This window comes from Pristiophorus japonicus, chromosome 2 (assembly GCF_044704955.1).
Source record: "Pristiophorus japonicus isolate sPriJap1 chromosome 2, sPriJap1.hap1, whole genome shotgun sequence".
NCBI classification, from domain to species: domain Eukaryota; kingdom Metazoa; phylum Chordata; class Chondrichthyes; family Pristiophoridae; genus Pristiophorus; species Pristiophorus japonicus.
Genome location: NC_091978.1, coordinates 13,821,727 through 13,837,075, shown reverse-complemented (window position 1 = coordinate 13,837,075; position 15,349 = coordinate 13,821,727). Strand labels below are relative to the sequence as shown.

At 48.1% G+C, this 15,349-nt stretch overlaps 2 pseudogenes; one reads left to right on the top strand and one right to left on the bottom strand.

The window, feature by feature from the left end:
* Positions 1-423, bottom strand: part of LOC139235986 (putative nuclease HARBI1 pseudogene) — an 8,191-nt pseudogene extending 7,768 nt beyond the window's left edge.
* A 227-nt stretch (positions 424-650) lies between these two features.
* On the top strand, positions 651-9,227 carry LOC139229474 (putative nuclease HARBI1 pseudogene; annotated as a pseudogene).
* The last annotated feature ends 6,122 nt before the right edge of the window (positions 9,228-15,349 follow it).

Genomic DNA, 15,349 nt, shown 5'->3' with positions numbered 1-15,349 from the left:
CAGTGATGCATTGTGGGAACCAACATGCGCACAGCAAGATCCCACACAACAGAGTGAGAAAGACCCGGATAATGTCGGGCTTAGAGCCGGCCCACAATCTCACCTCTTGAAGTCCAAGAGCTGCTCCACCCGCGGGGCCTCCCTCTCTCCCCCCCCCCGGGGAAGCCCCGCTACTCAATTCCAGCCGCTCCCCTGGGGCCTACGCCTTAGGCTCCGGCCGCCGATCCACTCCCAGCCCGAGGCCTGGGGCCGCCCGCTCGGGCCTGCCGCTGTGTGTGCCTCTCTCTCTCTCTGTCGGTCTTCCTCCCGCTCAGTGCCCGCTGCTCCTGGCCGCCGCCCTCACATCTCTCTCCTCTTTCCCTTTCTCTGTCTCTGTCTCCCGCTCGGCTCACGCCGCCGCCATCTTGGCTCCAGCAACACGGCCTAACGGCACTGCGCAGGCGCAGCCGCGCTGCCCGCCGGAAGATGTAGTCCACCGCCCGCTGACGGTCAAAGGCGGCCACCCTCCGAAGAACTACAGCTCCCGGCGTGCACCCTGCGGCGGTTACAAGGCTCCACGCATGCGTACTTACCACCTTCCACCCAGGCCCCGCCCACCTCCAGACCAGCCCCGGGAACCCCCCCCACCATGCACGCATGCGCATAACTATTATGTTGCAAAGTTTTGTTGTGAATGGTCGCAGGAGGACATCAGGTCCCTGAGCAGGCGGCCAGTAGTGAGAGGTGATGCATTTGGGATTTACTGATAGGTGCAAGGAGGGCATTGCACAATGAATGGTAGGACATTGAGAAATGCAGAGAGAAGGTCGTGTCTGACTAACCAGATTGAATTATTTGGAGGAGGTACCCAGGAAGGTTGCTGTGGGTAGTGCATTTGATGTAGTGGTCTACATGGATTTTTAAGCAAGGCTTTTGGCAAAGTCCCTCATGGCAGACTGGTCAGAAAAGTAAAAGCCCATGGGATCCAAGGCAAAGTGGCAAGTTGCATCCAAAATTGGCTCAGAGGCAGGAAGCAGAGGCTAATGTTCGATGAGTGTTCTTGTGACTGGAACGCTGTTTCCAGTGGGGATCCGCAGGGCTCAGTAAACATAGAAAATAGGTGCAGGAGTAGGCCATTCGGCCCTTTGAGCCTGCACCACCATTCAATAAGATCATGACTCGGTTCCCTGCTTCCTGTGCTATACATCAGTGATTTAGACTTCAGTGTCGAGGGCGTGATTAAGAAGTTTGCAGATGGCAGTGCGGTTGATAGTGAAGAAGGAAGCTGTAGACCGTAGGAAGTTATCAATGGGCTGGTCAGTTGGGCAGAAAAGTGGCAAATGGAACTCAATCCGGAGAAGTGTGAGGTAATGCATTTGGGGAGGGCTAACAAGTTCAAGGGAATACACAATAAATGGTAGGATGCTGAGAAGTGTGGAGGAACAAAGGGATCTAGGAGTACATGTCCACTGATCCCTGAAGGTGGATAAGGTGCTTAAAAAGGCATATGGGATACTTGCCTTTATTAGCCGAAGCACAGAATATAAGAGCAGGGAATTTATGCTCGAACTCTCTAAAACACTAGTTAGGCCACAGCTAGAGTGCTGCGGACATTTCTGCACAACACTGCTAACGAAGTGTGTCGCTATAAAATTTTAGGGCGTGTGTGAGGAGGAGCAAGGAGCCTGTTGGGCATTCGTGAATACTTAACGAGGGAACAAGATTCTTACATGGAATAAACCTACCCTGTACAGCTGCAAGACACAGGTATCAGATTTTTTCAATTTTATTTCACATTTATATAAAAATCTGTTCACATTTAAATGACTTTTTAAAATAAGTTTGTTCACATATGACACACATTGTACCTGTACGCTCCTGAGTTGAGAAGAATAAGAAACTCATTGAAACGTATAAGATTCTGAGGGGGATTGACAGGGTAGATGCTGAGAGGTTGTTTCCCCTAGCTGGGAGACACTTAGAACATAAGAAATAGGAGCAGGAGTAGGACATAAGGCCCCTCGAGCCTGCTCCACCATTCAATAAGATCATGGCTGATCTGATCATGGACTCATCTCCACTTCCCTGCCCGCTCCCCATAATCTCTTATCCCCTTATCGTTTGAACTAGGGGTCATAGTCTCAGGATAAGCGGTCGGCCGTTAAAGATTGAGATGAGGACGAATTTCTTCGTAGTGTCAGCCATGGCTCATTGTGTGGCACTCTCGCCTCACAGTCATAAAATTGTGGGTTCATATTCCGTGAGCACAAAAATCTAGGCTGACACTCCAGTGCAATACTGAGGGAGTGCTGCACTGTCAGAGGCGCCGTCTTTCGGATGAGACTGTGTGAGTCCTTTGTGACTGTGAAAAAGGTAAACTATCCCTCCTCGTTTGCCTCGACCTGTCTGGTGCCTATGACACGGTTGACCACTCTATCCTTCTCCAACGCCTCTCCAATAGCTGTGTCTGCATCGCCCCTCTCTTTTGTGAAAACAGACGCAAATATTCATTAGGACCCATACCCACATCTTCCGCCTCCACACACAGATTGATCTCTAATAAGCCCTACCCTTTCTTTAGTTATCCTCTTGCTCGTAATACATTTTTAAAAATCTTTGGGTTTTCCTTGCCAATAATTTTTCATACTCTCACTTTGCTTTCCTAATATCCCTTTTGATCTCACCCCTGGACTTTCTATACTCCTCGAGAGATTCTGCAGTATTTAGCCCTTGGTATCTGTCACAAGCTTCCCTTTTATTCTTTATTCTACCCTGTATGTCCCTAGACATCCAGGGGCCTTTAGATTTGTTACCCCCTCCCTTTTTCTTTAAGGGAACATATTTGGTCTGAACCCTTCGGATCTCCTCCTTGAATGCCTCTCACTGCTCTGACACTGATTTACCTTCAAGTAGCTGCTTCCAGTCCACTTTGGCCAAATCATCTCTCAGCTCAGCAAAATTGGCTTTTCCCCAATTTAGAACCTTTACTCCTGGTCTAACTTTGTCCTTTTCCATAACTACCTTAAATCTGACTGAATTATGATCACTGGCACCCAAGTGCTCTCCCACTGATACCCCTTCCACCTGCCCAGCTTAATTCCCGAAAACTAAATCCAGAACTGCTCCCTCCCGTGTTGGGCTTGCTACACGCTGACTAAAAAAGTTCTCCTGAATGCATTTTAGGAATTCTGCACCCTCTATACCCTTCACACTGATGTTGTCCCAGTTAATATTAGGATAGTTGAAATCTTAGAATTACTGCCCTATAGTTTTTGCACTCCTCAGAAATTTGCCCATATATTTGCTCTTCTATCTCCCTCACGGGGTTCTATAGTGCACTCCCAGCGTGTGATTGTCCCTTTTTGTTTTTCAGTTCGACCCATACGGCCTCGTTTGATGATCCCTCTAACATATCATCCCTCCTCACAGTTGTAATAGTTTCTTTAATCAATACCACGACCCATAGAAACATAGAAAATAGGTGCAGGAGTAGGCCATTCGGCCCTTCGAGCCTGCACCGCCATTCAATGAGTTCATGGCTGAAAATGCAACTTCAGTCCCCCATTCCTGCTTTCTCGCCATACCCCTTGATCCCCCTAGCAGTAAGGACCTCATCTAACTCCTTTTTGAATATATTTAGTGAATTGGCCTCAACAACTTTCTGTGATAGAGAATTCCACAGGTTCACCACTCTCTGGGTGAAGAAGTTTCTTCTCATCTCGGTCCTAAATGGCTTACCCCTTATCCTTAGACTGTGACCCCTGGTTCTGGACTTCCCCAACATTGGGAACATTCTTCCTGCATCTAACCTGTCTAAACCCGTCAGAATTTTAAACGTTTCAATGAGATCCCCTCGCATTCTTCTGAACTCCAGTGAATACAAGCCCAGTTGATCCAGTCTTTCTTGATATGTCAGTCCCGCCATCCCGGGAATCAGTCTGGTGAACCTTCGCTGCACTCCCTCAATAGCAAGAATGTCCTTCCTCAAGTTAGGAGACCAAAACTGCACACAATACTCCAGGTGTTGCCTCACCAAGGCCCTGTACAACTGTAGCAACACCTCCCTGCCCCTGTACTCAAATCCCCTCGCTATGAAGGCCAACATGCCATTTGCTTTCTTAACCGTCTGCTGTACCTGCATGCCAACTTTCAATGACTGATGCACCTCCCCTTTTCCTAATCTGTCACCATTCAGATAATAGTCTGTCTCTCTGTTTTTACCACCAAAGTGGATAACCTCATATTTATCCACATTATACTTCATCTGCCATGCATTTGCCCACTCACCTAACCTATCCAAGTCACTCTGCAGCCTCATAGCATCTTCCTCGCAGCTCACACTGCCACCCAACTTAGTGTCATCCACAAATTTGGAGATACTACATTTAATGGAAAATGACTGTCAATGCATTCGCTATTTCCAAGGCCACCTCCTTAAGTACACTGGGATGCAGACCATCAGGCCCTGGGATTTATCGGCCTTCAATCTCATCAATGTCCTGACTAATAAGGATTTCCCTCAGTTCCTCCTTCTTACTAGACCCTCTGACCCCTTTTATATTCGGAAGGTTGTTTGTGTCCTCCTTAGTGAATACCGAACCAAAGTACTTGGTCAATTGGTCTGCCATTTCTTTGTTCCCCATTATGACTTCCCCTGATTCTGACTGCAGGGGGCCTACGTTTGTCTTTACTAACCTTTTTCTCTTTACATATCTATAGAAGCTTTTGCAGTCCGTTTTAATGTTCCCTGCAAGTTTCCTCTCGTACTCTATTTTCCCTGCCCTAATCAAACCCTTTGTCCTCCTCTGCTGAGTTCTAAATTTCTCCCAGTCCCCAGGTTCGCTGCTATTTCTGGTCAATTTGTATGCCACTTCCTTGGCTTTAATACTATCCCTGATTTCCCTTGATAGCCACAGTTGAGCCGCCTTCCCTTTTTTATTTTTACGCCAGACAGGGATGTACAATTATTGTAGTTCATCCATGCGGTCTCTAAATGTCTGCCATTGCCCATCCACTGTCAACCCCTTAAGTATCATTCGCCAATCTATCCTAGCCAATTCACGCCTCAGACCTTCAAAGTTACCCTTCTTTAAGTTCTGGACCATGGTCTCTGAATTAACTGTTTCATTCTCCATCCTAATGTAGAATTCCATCATATTATGGTCACTCTTCCCCAAGAGGCCTCACACAACGAGAATGCTAATTAATCCTCTCTCATTACACAACACCCAGTCTAAGATGGCCTCCCCCCTAGTTGGTTCCTCTAGAAAACCATCCCTTATGCACTCCAGGAAATCCTCCTCCACCGTATTGCTTCCAGTTTGGTTAGCCCAATCTTTGTGCATATTAAAGTCACCCATGATAACTGCTGCACCTTTATTGCATGCACCCCTAATTTCCTGTTTGATGCCCCCCGCAACATCACTACTACTGTTTGGAGGTCTGTACACAACTCCCACTAACGTTTTTTGTCCTTTGGTGTTCTGCAGCTCTACCCATATAGATTCCACATCATCCAAGCTAATGTCCTTCCTGACTATTGCATTAATCTCCTCTTTACCCAGCAATGCTACCCCCCCTCCTTTTCCTTTTATTCTACCCTTCCTGAATGTTGAATACCCTTGGATGTTGAGTTCCCAGCCCTGATCATCCTGGAGCCACTTCTCTGTAATCCCAATCACATCATATCTGTTAACATCTATTTGCACAGTTAATTCATCCACCTTATTACGGATACTCCTTGCATTAAGACACAAAGCCTTCAGGCTTGTTTTTTTAACACCCTTTGTCCTTTTAGAATTATGATGTCGTGTGGCCCTTTTTCTTTCTTGCCTTTGTTTACTCGGCCTTTCACTATTGCTTTTTACCTTTCTACCATCTGTTTCTGACTCCATATTACATCGCCCTGTCTCGCTGCATAGGTTCCCATCCCCCTGCCATATTAGTTTAAACACTCCCGAACTGCATTAGCAAATGTTACCCCCAGGACATCAGTTCCAGTCCTGCCCAAGTGCAGACCGTCCCTTTTGTACAGGTCCCACTTCCCCCAGAACTGGTTCCAATGTCCCAGGAATTTGAATCCCTCTTGCACCACTGCTCAAGCCACGTATTTATTCTAACTATCCTGCTCCCTCCACTCTGATTAGCACGTGGCACTGGTAGCAATCCAGACATTACTACCTTTTGAAGTCCTACTTTTTACCCCCCTCTCTATCCCGTCTGAAAATCCTGTAACCAGGAATGTTAGGCTGCCATACCTGCCCCTCTTTCAGCCATGTCTCTGTAATAGCTATAATATCGTACTCCCGAGTGTCTACCTGTGCTCTCAGCTCATCTGCCTTATTCGTTACACTCCTTGCATTGAAGTATATTCCATTTAGTATATGATCTTTTCAATTTTTTTTTCAAATGTAGTGGAACTGCTTAAAGAAGAAGGCTGTGAGAGGGGGGGAAGATGCCTTTTGAACTTTTTGGCCCAATCTTGTGTGCTTTGTTGCTGAGGAGAGCCCGACGCAGGAGGGAACAGCGAAGGAGAGTCAGGAACCATGAACGTCGGCTGATCAGAAGGAACTTTTACCCTCCCCAGAGAGTGTACAGGGAGAGGCTGTCTTTTGAGGCGATGTCGGAGGAGTTGTGCGTGAGGAGACTGCGCTTCAGTAAAGAGGCAATCGGCCGCCTCTGCGATATGTTGAAGGAGGACCTCCAGCCCCGCTCCAAGACCCGCACTGCCTTGTCGGTGGCCATGAAGGTGTCCACGGCCCTCAAATTTTATGCGTCCGGTTCGCTGCTGTCGGGCACCGGTGACATTTGCAACATCACCCAGAGCGCTGCCAGGGCCTGCGTTCACCAGGTCACGGATGCCATATCCCGCAGGGCGGCCGAGTTCATTGACTTTGACATGTCCCCAGCGCGACTGCGGGAGAGGTCGCTCGCGTTCCAAAGGATCGCGGACTTCCCCAAAGTGCTGGGGGCCGTGGCTGGAACCCACATCGCACTGAAGGCGCCCAACAACACAGCCGCCACGTACATAAACAAGAGGGGGTATCACTCCTTAAACGTGATGATCCTTTGCGATGCCCAGCTGCGGATCCTGAACGTCAGCGCCGATCACCGGGGGAGCACCCACGACGCCGCAGTCCTCCGTCACTCGGACTTGCACGACGCCCTCAGCCGATTGCGTCCACGGCCGGGGTGGATACTGGGCGACGAGGTCTACCCGCTGAAACCGTGGCTGATGACCCCCTACCACAGCCCCGACAGCGAAGCGCGGGAGAGGTACAACCGGGCGCACGCGTCCACGCGCCAAGTGGCGGAGGAGACAATCAGGCTGCTGAAATCCCGTTTCCGCTGCCTGGACCGGTCGGGGGGCACTTTGCAGTACTCGCCCGTCAAAGTGTCGAAGATTGTGATGGCCTGCTGCGCCCTGCACAACTTTGCCCTGTGGGAGGGGATGACCCTCGACCCGGCGGACGAGATTCCGGCGGAAATGGACGACACCGAGGAGTCCGACACGGATGACTCCGAGGACCTGCTCCCGGAGCCACCCGACGAGGCCAAGGCTGGAGCGGGGAGTGCGACCAGAGAGCAGCTGGTGGCTGATGCATTTGGACAGTGCTGAGGGGCGACAGGCCGCCTCCCTTCCCCTTTCCCAGGAAGGCACTCAAAAGGCCAGGCGAGATTGAAAGTCAAACTGAACTTTTATTGTAGCAGCAAATACTCAATGCAAGAATTTAAATACAAATATGGTTAGCTAGTTATTTGTTATTTTTGCAGCGCGACAGCTGCAGGAAAAATGCAGGGAACAGCACCAGGCCTTATACAGGGCTTTCTTCGACCTTGCAAAGGCCTTTGACACTGTCAACTACAACGGTCTATGGAGCGTCCTCTGTTTCGGATGCCCCCGAAAGTTTGTCAACATCCTTCGCCTGCTCCACGACGACATGCAGGCCGTGATCCTTACTGACGGATCCATTGCAGACCCAATCCACGTCCGGACCGGGGTCAAACAGGGCTGCATCATCGCCCCAACCCTCTTCTCAATCTTCCTCGCTGCCATGCTCCACCTCACAGTCAACAAGCTCCCCGCTGGAGTGGAACTAAAAATACAGAATCAGTGGGAACCTGTTCAACCTCCGCCAATTCCAGGCCAGGTCCCAGACCACCCCAACCTCTGTTGTCGAGCTACAGTACCCAGACGACACCTGCTTCTGCGCACATACAGAGGCTGAACTCCAGGACATAGTCGACCTAATTACTGAGGCGTACGACAGCATGGGACTTACGCAAAACATCAGCAAGACAAAGGTCCTCCACTAGCCTGTCCTGACTGCACAGCACTGTCCCCCTGTCATCAAGATCCACGACATGGTCCTGGACAACGTGGACCATTTCCCATATCTTGGGAGCCTCTTATCAACAAGAGCAGACATTGACGATGAGATCCAACATTGCCTCCAGTGCGGCAGTACAGCCTCCGGCTGCCTGAGGAAAAGAGTGTTTGAAGACCAGGCCCTCAAAACTGTCACCAAGCTCATGGTCTACAGGGCTGTAGTGATACCCGCCCTCCTGTATGGCTCAGAGACATGGACCATGTACACTGGACACCTCAAATTGCTGAAGAAATACCACCAACGATGTCTCCGCAAGATCCTGCAAATCCCCTGGGAGGACAGACACACAAACATTCGCGTCCTCGACCAGGCCAACATCCCCAGCATTGAAACACTGACCACACTTGATCAGCTCTGCTGGGCAGGCCACATAGTTCACATGCCAGACTCCCAAAGCAAGCGCTCTACTCGGAACTCCTTCACAGCAAATGAGCCAAAGGTGAGCAGAGGAAACGTTACAAGGACACCCTCAAAGCCTCCCTGATAAAGTGCAACATCCCCACCGACACCTGGGAATCCCTGGCCAAAGACCGTTCCAAGTGGAGGAATTGCATCTGGGAGGGCGCTGAGCACCTCGAGTCTCATTGCCGAGAGCATGCAGAAATCAAGCGCAGGTCGCGGAAGGAGCGTGCGGCAAACCAGTCCCATCCACCCTTTCCCTCAGCGACTATCTGTCCCACCTGTGACAGAGACTGTGGTTCTCGTATTGGACTGTTCAGCCACATAAGTACTCACTTTTAAGAGTGGAAGCAAGTCTTCCTCGTTTCCAAGGGACTGCCTATGATGATGATGATGACTATGTAAACAGTTGTAATGTAAAAATGTTTGATGTAAGTAAAAACATTTGAACAGTTTAAAGTGACTTCGGACTCTGACTTAAGTACAGCAGAAACAAAATGAATAATAGAGTTAGTTTAGAATTATGAAAGGTTTTGATAGAGTAGATACAGAGAGAATGTTTCCACCTGTGGGGAAGAGCAAAACTAGAGGCCATCAATATAAGATAGTCACCAAGAAATCCAATCGGGAATTCAGAAGAAACTTCTTTGCCCCGAGAGTGATGAGAATGTGGAACTCGCTGCCACAGGGAGTGGTTGAGGTGAATAATATCGATGCATTTGAGGGGAGGTTAGATAAGCATATGAGGGAGAGGGGAATAGAGGGTTATGCTGATAATGAGGAAAGACGGAAGGAGGCTTGAGTGGAGCATAAATGGACAGGGGGTGCCGAATGACCTGTGCCTGTGCTTTATACCCAATGTAATCCTATGTAACACCAACATTTCAAGAATAGCAAACCTCAAAAAAATAATAGACTTCACCCCCTCGCATCCGTGCCTGGTGGGGGGTGGGGGCTGTGATGGAAGATGTGAGTAATGGGAGGTGGGCTCTGCCAGGGGTGGTTCCTTACTGCCTCCGGCGCCTCGCCCTTCCCCGTGATCTGACCTCTGTTGTTATCTGTGGCCCATCAGCGGGTAACTCGTAGCTGATGCCTCCGTTATGGGTGCTGCTGTTGGTCTGTGGGGGGCTGCACTGTGTCTACACCAGGAGCCGGCAAGGGGGGGGGTTCTAACATCGTGTGTATGACAGCCGTACCTAATGTATGCAACTCAAATAGTCGTTTAAAAGCCCGGCTAAAGTGACTTAAATGATTCTCCAAATAGAAGTTGCATTTATATAGCACCTGTTCATGACCACCAGATGTCCCAAAGTGTTTTACAGTCACGGAAGTACTTTTTGAAATGGAGCCGCTGTTTTAACGTGGGAAATGAGGCAGCTATATTGCGCACAGCAAGCTCCCACAAACAGCAACGTGATAATGACCAGATAACCCAAATTTATGATGTTGATTGAAGGATAAATATTGGCCAGGGCACCAGGGAGAACTCCCCTGCTCTTCTTCTTTTAAATAGGGCCATTGGGATCTTTTATGTCCACCTGAGAGAGCAGACAGGGCCTCGGTTTAACGTCTCATCCGAAAGACAGCACTTCCGACAGTGCAGCGCTCCCTCAGCACTGCCCTGGGAGTGTCAGCCTAGATTTTTGTGCTCATGGGATATGAACCCACTACTTTATGACTCTGAGGCAAGAGTGCCACTCAATGAGCCATGACTGACACTATGAAGAAATTCCTCGTCTTCTCAGTCTTAAATGGCCGATCCCTTATCCTGAGACTGTGACCCCTAGTTCTATGGTCTCCAGCCAGGGGAAAACAACCTCTCAGCATCTACCTTGTCATCTCAGCATCTACCCTGTCAATGCCCCTCAGAATCTTGCATGTTTCAAAGGGATTCTCATTCTCCTCAACGCAAGAGAGTACAGGTACAATGTGTGTCGTATGTGAACAAACTTCTTTTAAAAAAATCATTTAAATGTGAACGAGATTTTATATAAATGTGAAATAAAATTGAAAATAATCTGGTTAGGGCAGTTCAAGTGCTTATTAAACATGATGAGGGTTTTTCCTCAACTCCCCTCCAATTCTTCTGCCAATGACTTTAAATCTGTGCCCCCTAAGTTATTGACCTCTTTGCTAATGGAAATAGGTCCTTCCAGCCCTTCATAATTTTATAGACTCAATCAAGTCTCCCCTCAGTCTCCTCTGTTCCAAAGAAAACAATTGCAGCCTATCCAATCTTTCCTCACAGCTAAAATTCTCCAGTCCTGGCAATATCCTCGTGAATCTGTTCTGTACCCTCTCTAGTGTAATTACATCCTTCCTGTAATGTGACCAGAACTGCACGCAGTACTCCAGCCTAACTACTGTTTTATACAGTTTGAGCATAACCTCCCTGCTCTTGTTTTTTATGCCTTGGCTAATAAAAGTAAGTATGCCTTCTTAACCACCTTATCTGCCGGGCCTGATACCTTCAAGGATCTGTGAACATTCACTCCAAGGTCCATCTGTTCCTCTACACTTCTCAGTGTCCTACCATTTAATGTGTATTCCCTTGCCTTGTTAGCCCTCCCCAGCTCACACTTCTCCGGATTGAGTTCCATTTGCCTCTTTTCTGCCCAACTGACCAGCCCATTGATAACTTCCTACGGTCTACAGCTTTCTTCCTCACTATCAACCGCACGGCCAATTTTTGTACCATTTGCAAACTTCTTAATCACGCCCCCTACGTTGAAGTCTAAATCACTAATGTAGCACAGGAAGCAGGGAACCGAGTACTGAGCCCTGCGGATCCCCACTAGAAACAGCCTTCCAGTCACAAGAACACCCATCGAACATTAGCCTCTGCTTCCTGCCTCTGAGCCGATTTTGGATACAACTTGCCACTTTGCCCTGGATCCCATGGGCTTTTACTTTTCTGACCAGTCTGCCATGAGGGACTTTGCCAAAAGCCTTGCTAAAAATCCAGGTAGACCACTACATCAAATGCACTACCCACAGCAACCCTCCTGGTTACCTCCTCCAAATAATTCAATCTGGTTAGTCAGGCACGACCTTCCCTCTGCATTTTTCAGTGTCCTACCATTCATAAGAACATAAGAAATAGGAGCAGGAGTAGGCCATGCGGCCCCTCGAGCCTGCTCTGCCATTTAATACGATCATGGCTGATCTGATCATGGACTCAGCTCCACTTCCCTGCCCGCCCCCCATAATCCCTTATTCCCTTATCGGTTAAGAAACTGTCTAGCTCTGTCTTAAATTTATTCAATGATCCAGCATCCACAGCTCTCTGAGGCAGCAAATTCCAGATTTACAACCCTTTGAGAGAAGAAATTCCTCGTCGACTCAGTTTTAAATGGGCGGCCCCTTATTCTAAGATCATGCCCTCTAGTTCTAGTCTCCCCCATCATTGGAAACATTCTCTCTGCATCCACCTTGTCAAACCCCCTCATAATCTTATACGTTTCGATAAGATCACTTTTCATTCTTCTGAATTCCAATTAGAGGCTCAACCTACTCAACCTTTCCTCATAAGTCAACCTCCTCATCTCCGGAAGCAACCCAGTGAACCTTCTCTGAACTGCCTCCAAAGCAAGTATTTCCTTTCGTAAATATGGAAACCAAAACTACACAGTATTCTAGGTGTGGCCTCACCAATACCCTGTATAACTGTAGCAAGACTTCCCTGCTTTTATACTCCATCCCCTTTGCAATAAAGGCTAAGATTCCATTGGTCTTCCTGATCACTTGCTGTACCTGCATACTATCCTTTTGTGTTTCATGCACCAGGACCCCCAGGTCCCGCTGAACTGCAGCACTTTGCAATTTTTCTCCATTTAAATAATAACTTGCTCTTCGATTTTATCTGCCAAAGTGAATAACCTCACATTTTCCAACATTATACTCCATCTACCAAATTTTTGCCCACTCACTTAGCCTGTCTATGTCCTTTTGCAGATTTTTTGTGTCCTCCTCACACGTTGCTTTTCCTCCCATCTTTGTATCGTCAGCAAACTTGGCTACGTTACACTCAGTCCCTTCTTCCAAGTCGTTAATATAGATTGTAAATAGTTGGGGTCCCAGCACTGATCCCTGCGGCACCCCACTAGTTATTGGTTGCCAACCCGAGAATGAACCATTTATCCCGACTCTGTTTTCTGTTAGTTAGTCAATCCACTATCCATGCTAATATATTACTCCCGACCTCGTGAACTTTTATCTTGTGCAGTAACCTTTTATGTGGCACCTTGTCAAATGCTTTCTGAAAGTCCAAATACACCACATCCGCTGGTTCCCATTTATCCACCCTGTTTGTTACATCCTCAAATATTCCAGCAAATTTGTCAAACATGACTTCCCCTTCATAAATCCTTGCTGACTCTGCCTGACCGAATTTTGCTTTTCCAAATGTCCTGCTTCTTTAATAATGGACTCCAACATTTTCCCAACCACAGATGTCAGGCTAACTGGTCTTACCTGCTTTTTGTCTGCCTCCTTTTTTAAATAGGGGCATTACATTTGTAGTTTCGCAATCTGCTGGGACCTCCCCAGAATCCAGGGAATTTGGTAAATTACAACTAATACATCCACTTTCACCTGCCGCTACTTCTCTTAAGACCCTAGGATGCAAGCCATCAGGTCCAGGGGATGTATCCGCCTTTAGTCCCATTATCTTACTGAGTACTTAGTGATTGTGTTAAGTTCCACCCCATATAGCCCCTTGACTATCCCCTGTTGGGATATTTTTAGTTTCCTCTACCATAATGATTGATACAAAATATTTGTTCAGAGTTTTTGCTATTTCCATGTTCCCCATCACTAATTTCCCGGTCTCATCCTCTAAGGGACCAACATTTACTTTAGCCACTCTTTTCCTTTTTATATACCTGTAGAAACTCTTGCTATCTTTTTACTAGTTTACTTTCATAGTCTATCTTCCCTCTCTTAATCATTTTTTTTAGTCATTCTTTGCTGGCTTTTAAAAGCTTCCCAATCTTCTGTCCTCTCACTAGTGTTGGCCACTTTGTATGTCCTTGTTTTTAATTGGATACTGTCCTTTATTTATAATAAAAACAGAAAATGCTGGAAATCTCAGCGGGTCAGGTAGCCTCTGTGGAGAGGAAGCAGAGTTAACGTTTCGGGTCGATGACCCTTCGTCAGAACTGGAGAGTGTTCGGAAAGAACAGATTCTTAACCAGCACTGAAAGGGGGAGGGGAAGAAAGAACAAAAGGGAAGGTCTGTGATAGGGTGGAAAACAGGAGAGATTAGAGAGACAAAAGGGACGATGGGCCGAATTCAAATGGTAATGCCAGGAGTTGGAAAAACATTAGTCAGGATAGGGTGTGAATGGTGGGATAATGACCAACTGCTATTAGAGACGAGGAGAAAAAAAGAAAGAAACAGGCTCTGGGGCAGGGGTGGGAGGCTGGGGGGTGGTGGGAGGCTGGGGGGGGGTGGGAGGAAGGGAGCCAAAGATTGGTAGCGGTTACTCTGTAATTTTTGAAATCGATGTTGAGTCCACAGGCTGCAAAGTGCCTAAACGAAAGATGAGGCGCTGTTCCTCGAGCTTGCGTTGAGCTTCGTTGGAGCAGTGTAGGAGACCGAGAACGGAGAGGTCAGAGTGGGAGTGGAGCGGAAAATTAAAGTGACAGGCGACCAGAAGCTCAGGGTCACACTTGCGGACTGCACGGAGGTGCGCTTGGTCTCCCCAATGTAGAGGAGACCACATCGTGAGCAGCGAATACAGTATACGAAATTGAAAGAAGTGCAAGTAAATCGCTGTTTCACCTGGAAGGAGTATTTGGGGCCCTGGATAGTGGGAAGGGAGGAGATAAAAGAGCAGGTGTTGCATCTCCTGCGCTTGATGGGAAGGTGCCGTGGGAAGGGGAGGGGTTGCTGGGGGTAACTGCGGAATGGCCCAGGGTGTCGCAGAGGGAGCGGTCCCTTCGGAATGCTGAGCGGGGAGGAGAAGATGTGATTGGTGGTGGGATCACGCTGGGGGTGGTGGAAATGGCGGAGGATGATCCGTTGAATGTGGAGGCTGGTGGGGTGAAAGGTGAGGACAAGGGGAACCCTGTCATGGTTCTGAGGGAGGGAAGGGGTGAGAGCAGAGGTGCGGGAAATAGAACGGGCACGATACTTTATTTCTTTAGTTAGCCACGGATGGCTATCTTTTCTTTTACACGCTTTCCTCCTCACTGGAATATATTTTTCTTGAGAGTTTTGAAATATCTCCTTAAATGTACGCCACTGTTCATCAACCGTCCTACACTTTAATCTATTTTCCCAGTCCACTTTACCCAAGTCTGCCCTCATACTTTTGTAGTCTCCTTTATTTAAGAGGAAAAGAGTGTTTGAAGACCAGGCCCTCAAATCTGCCACCAAACTCATGGTCTACAGGGCTGCAGTAATACCCGCCCCCTTGTATGGCTCAGAGACATGGACCATGTACAGTAGACAGCTCAAGTCGCTGGAGAAATACCACCAACGATGGCTCCACAAGATCCTACAAATCCCCTGGGAGGACAGACGCACCAACGTTAGCGTCCTTGACCAGGCCAAAATCCCCAGCATTGAAGCACTG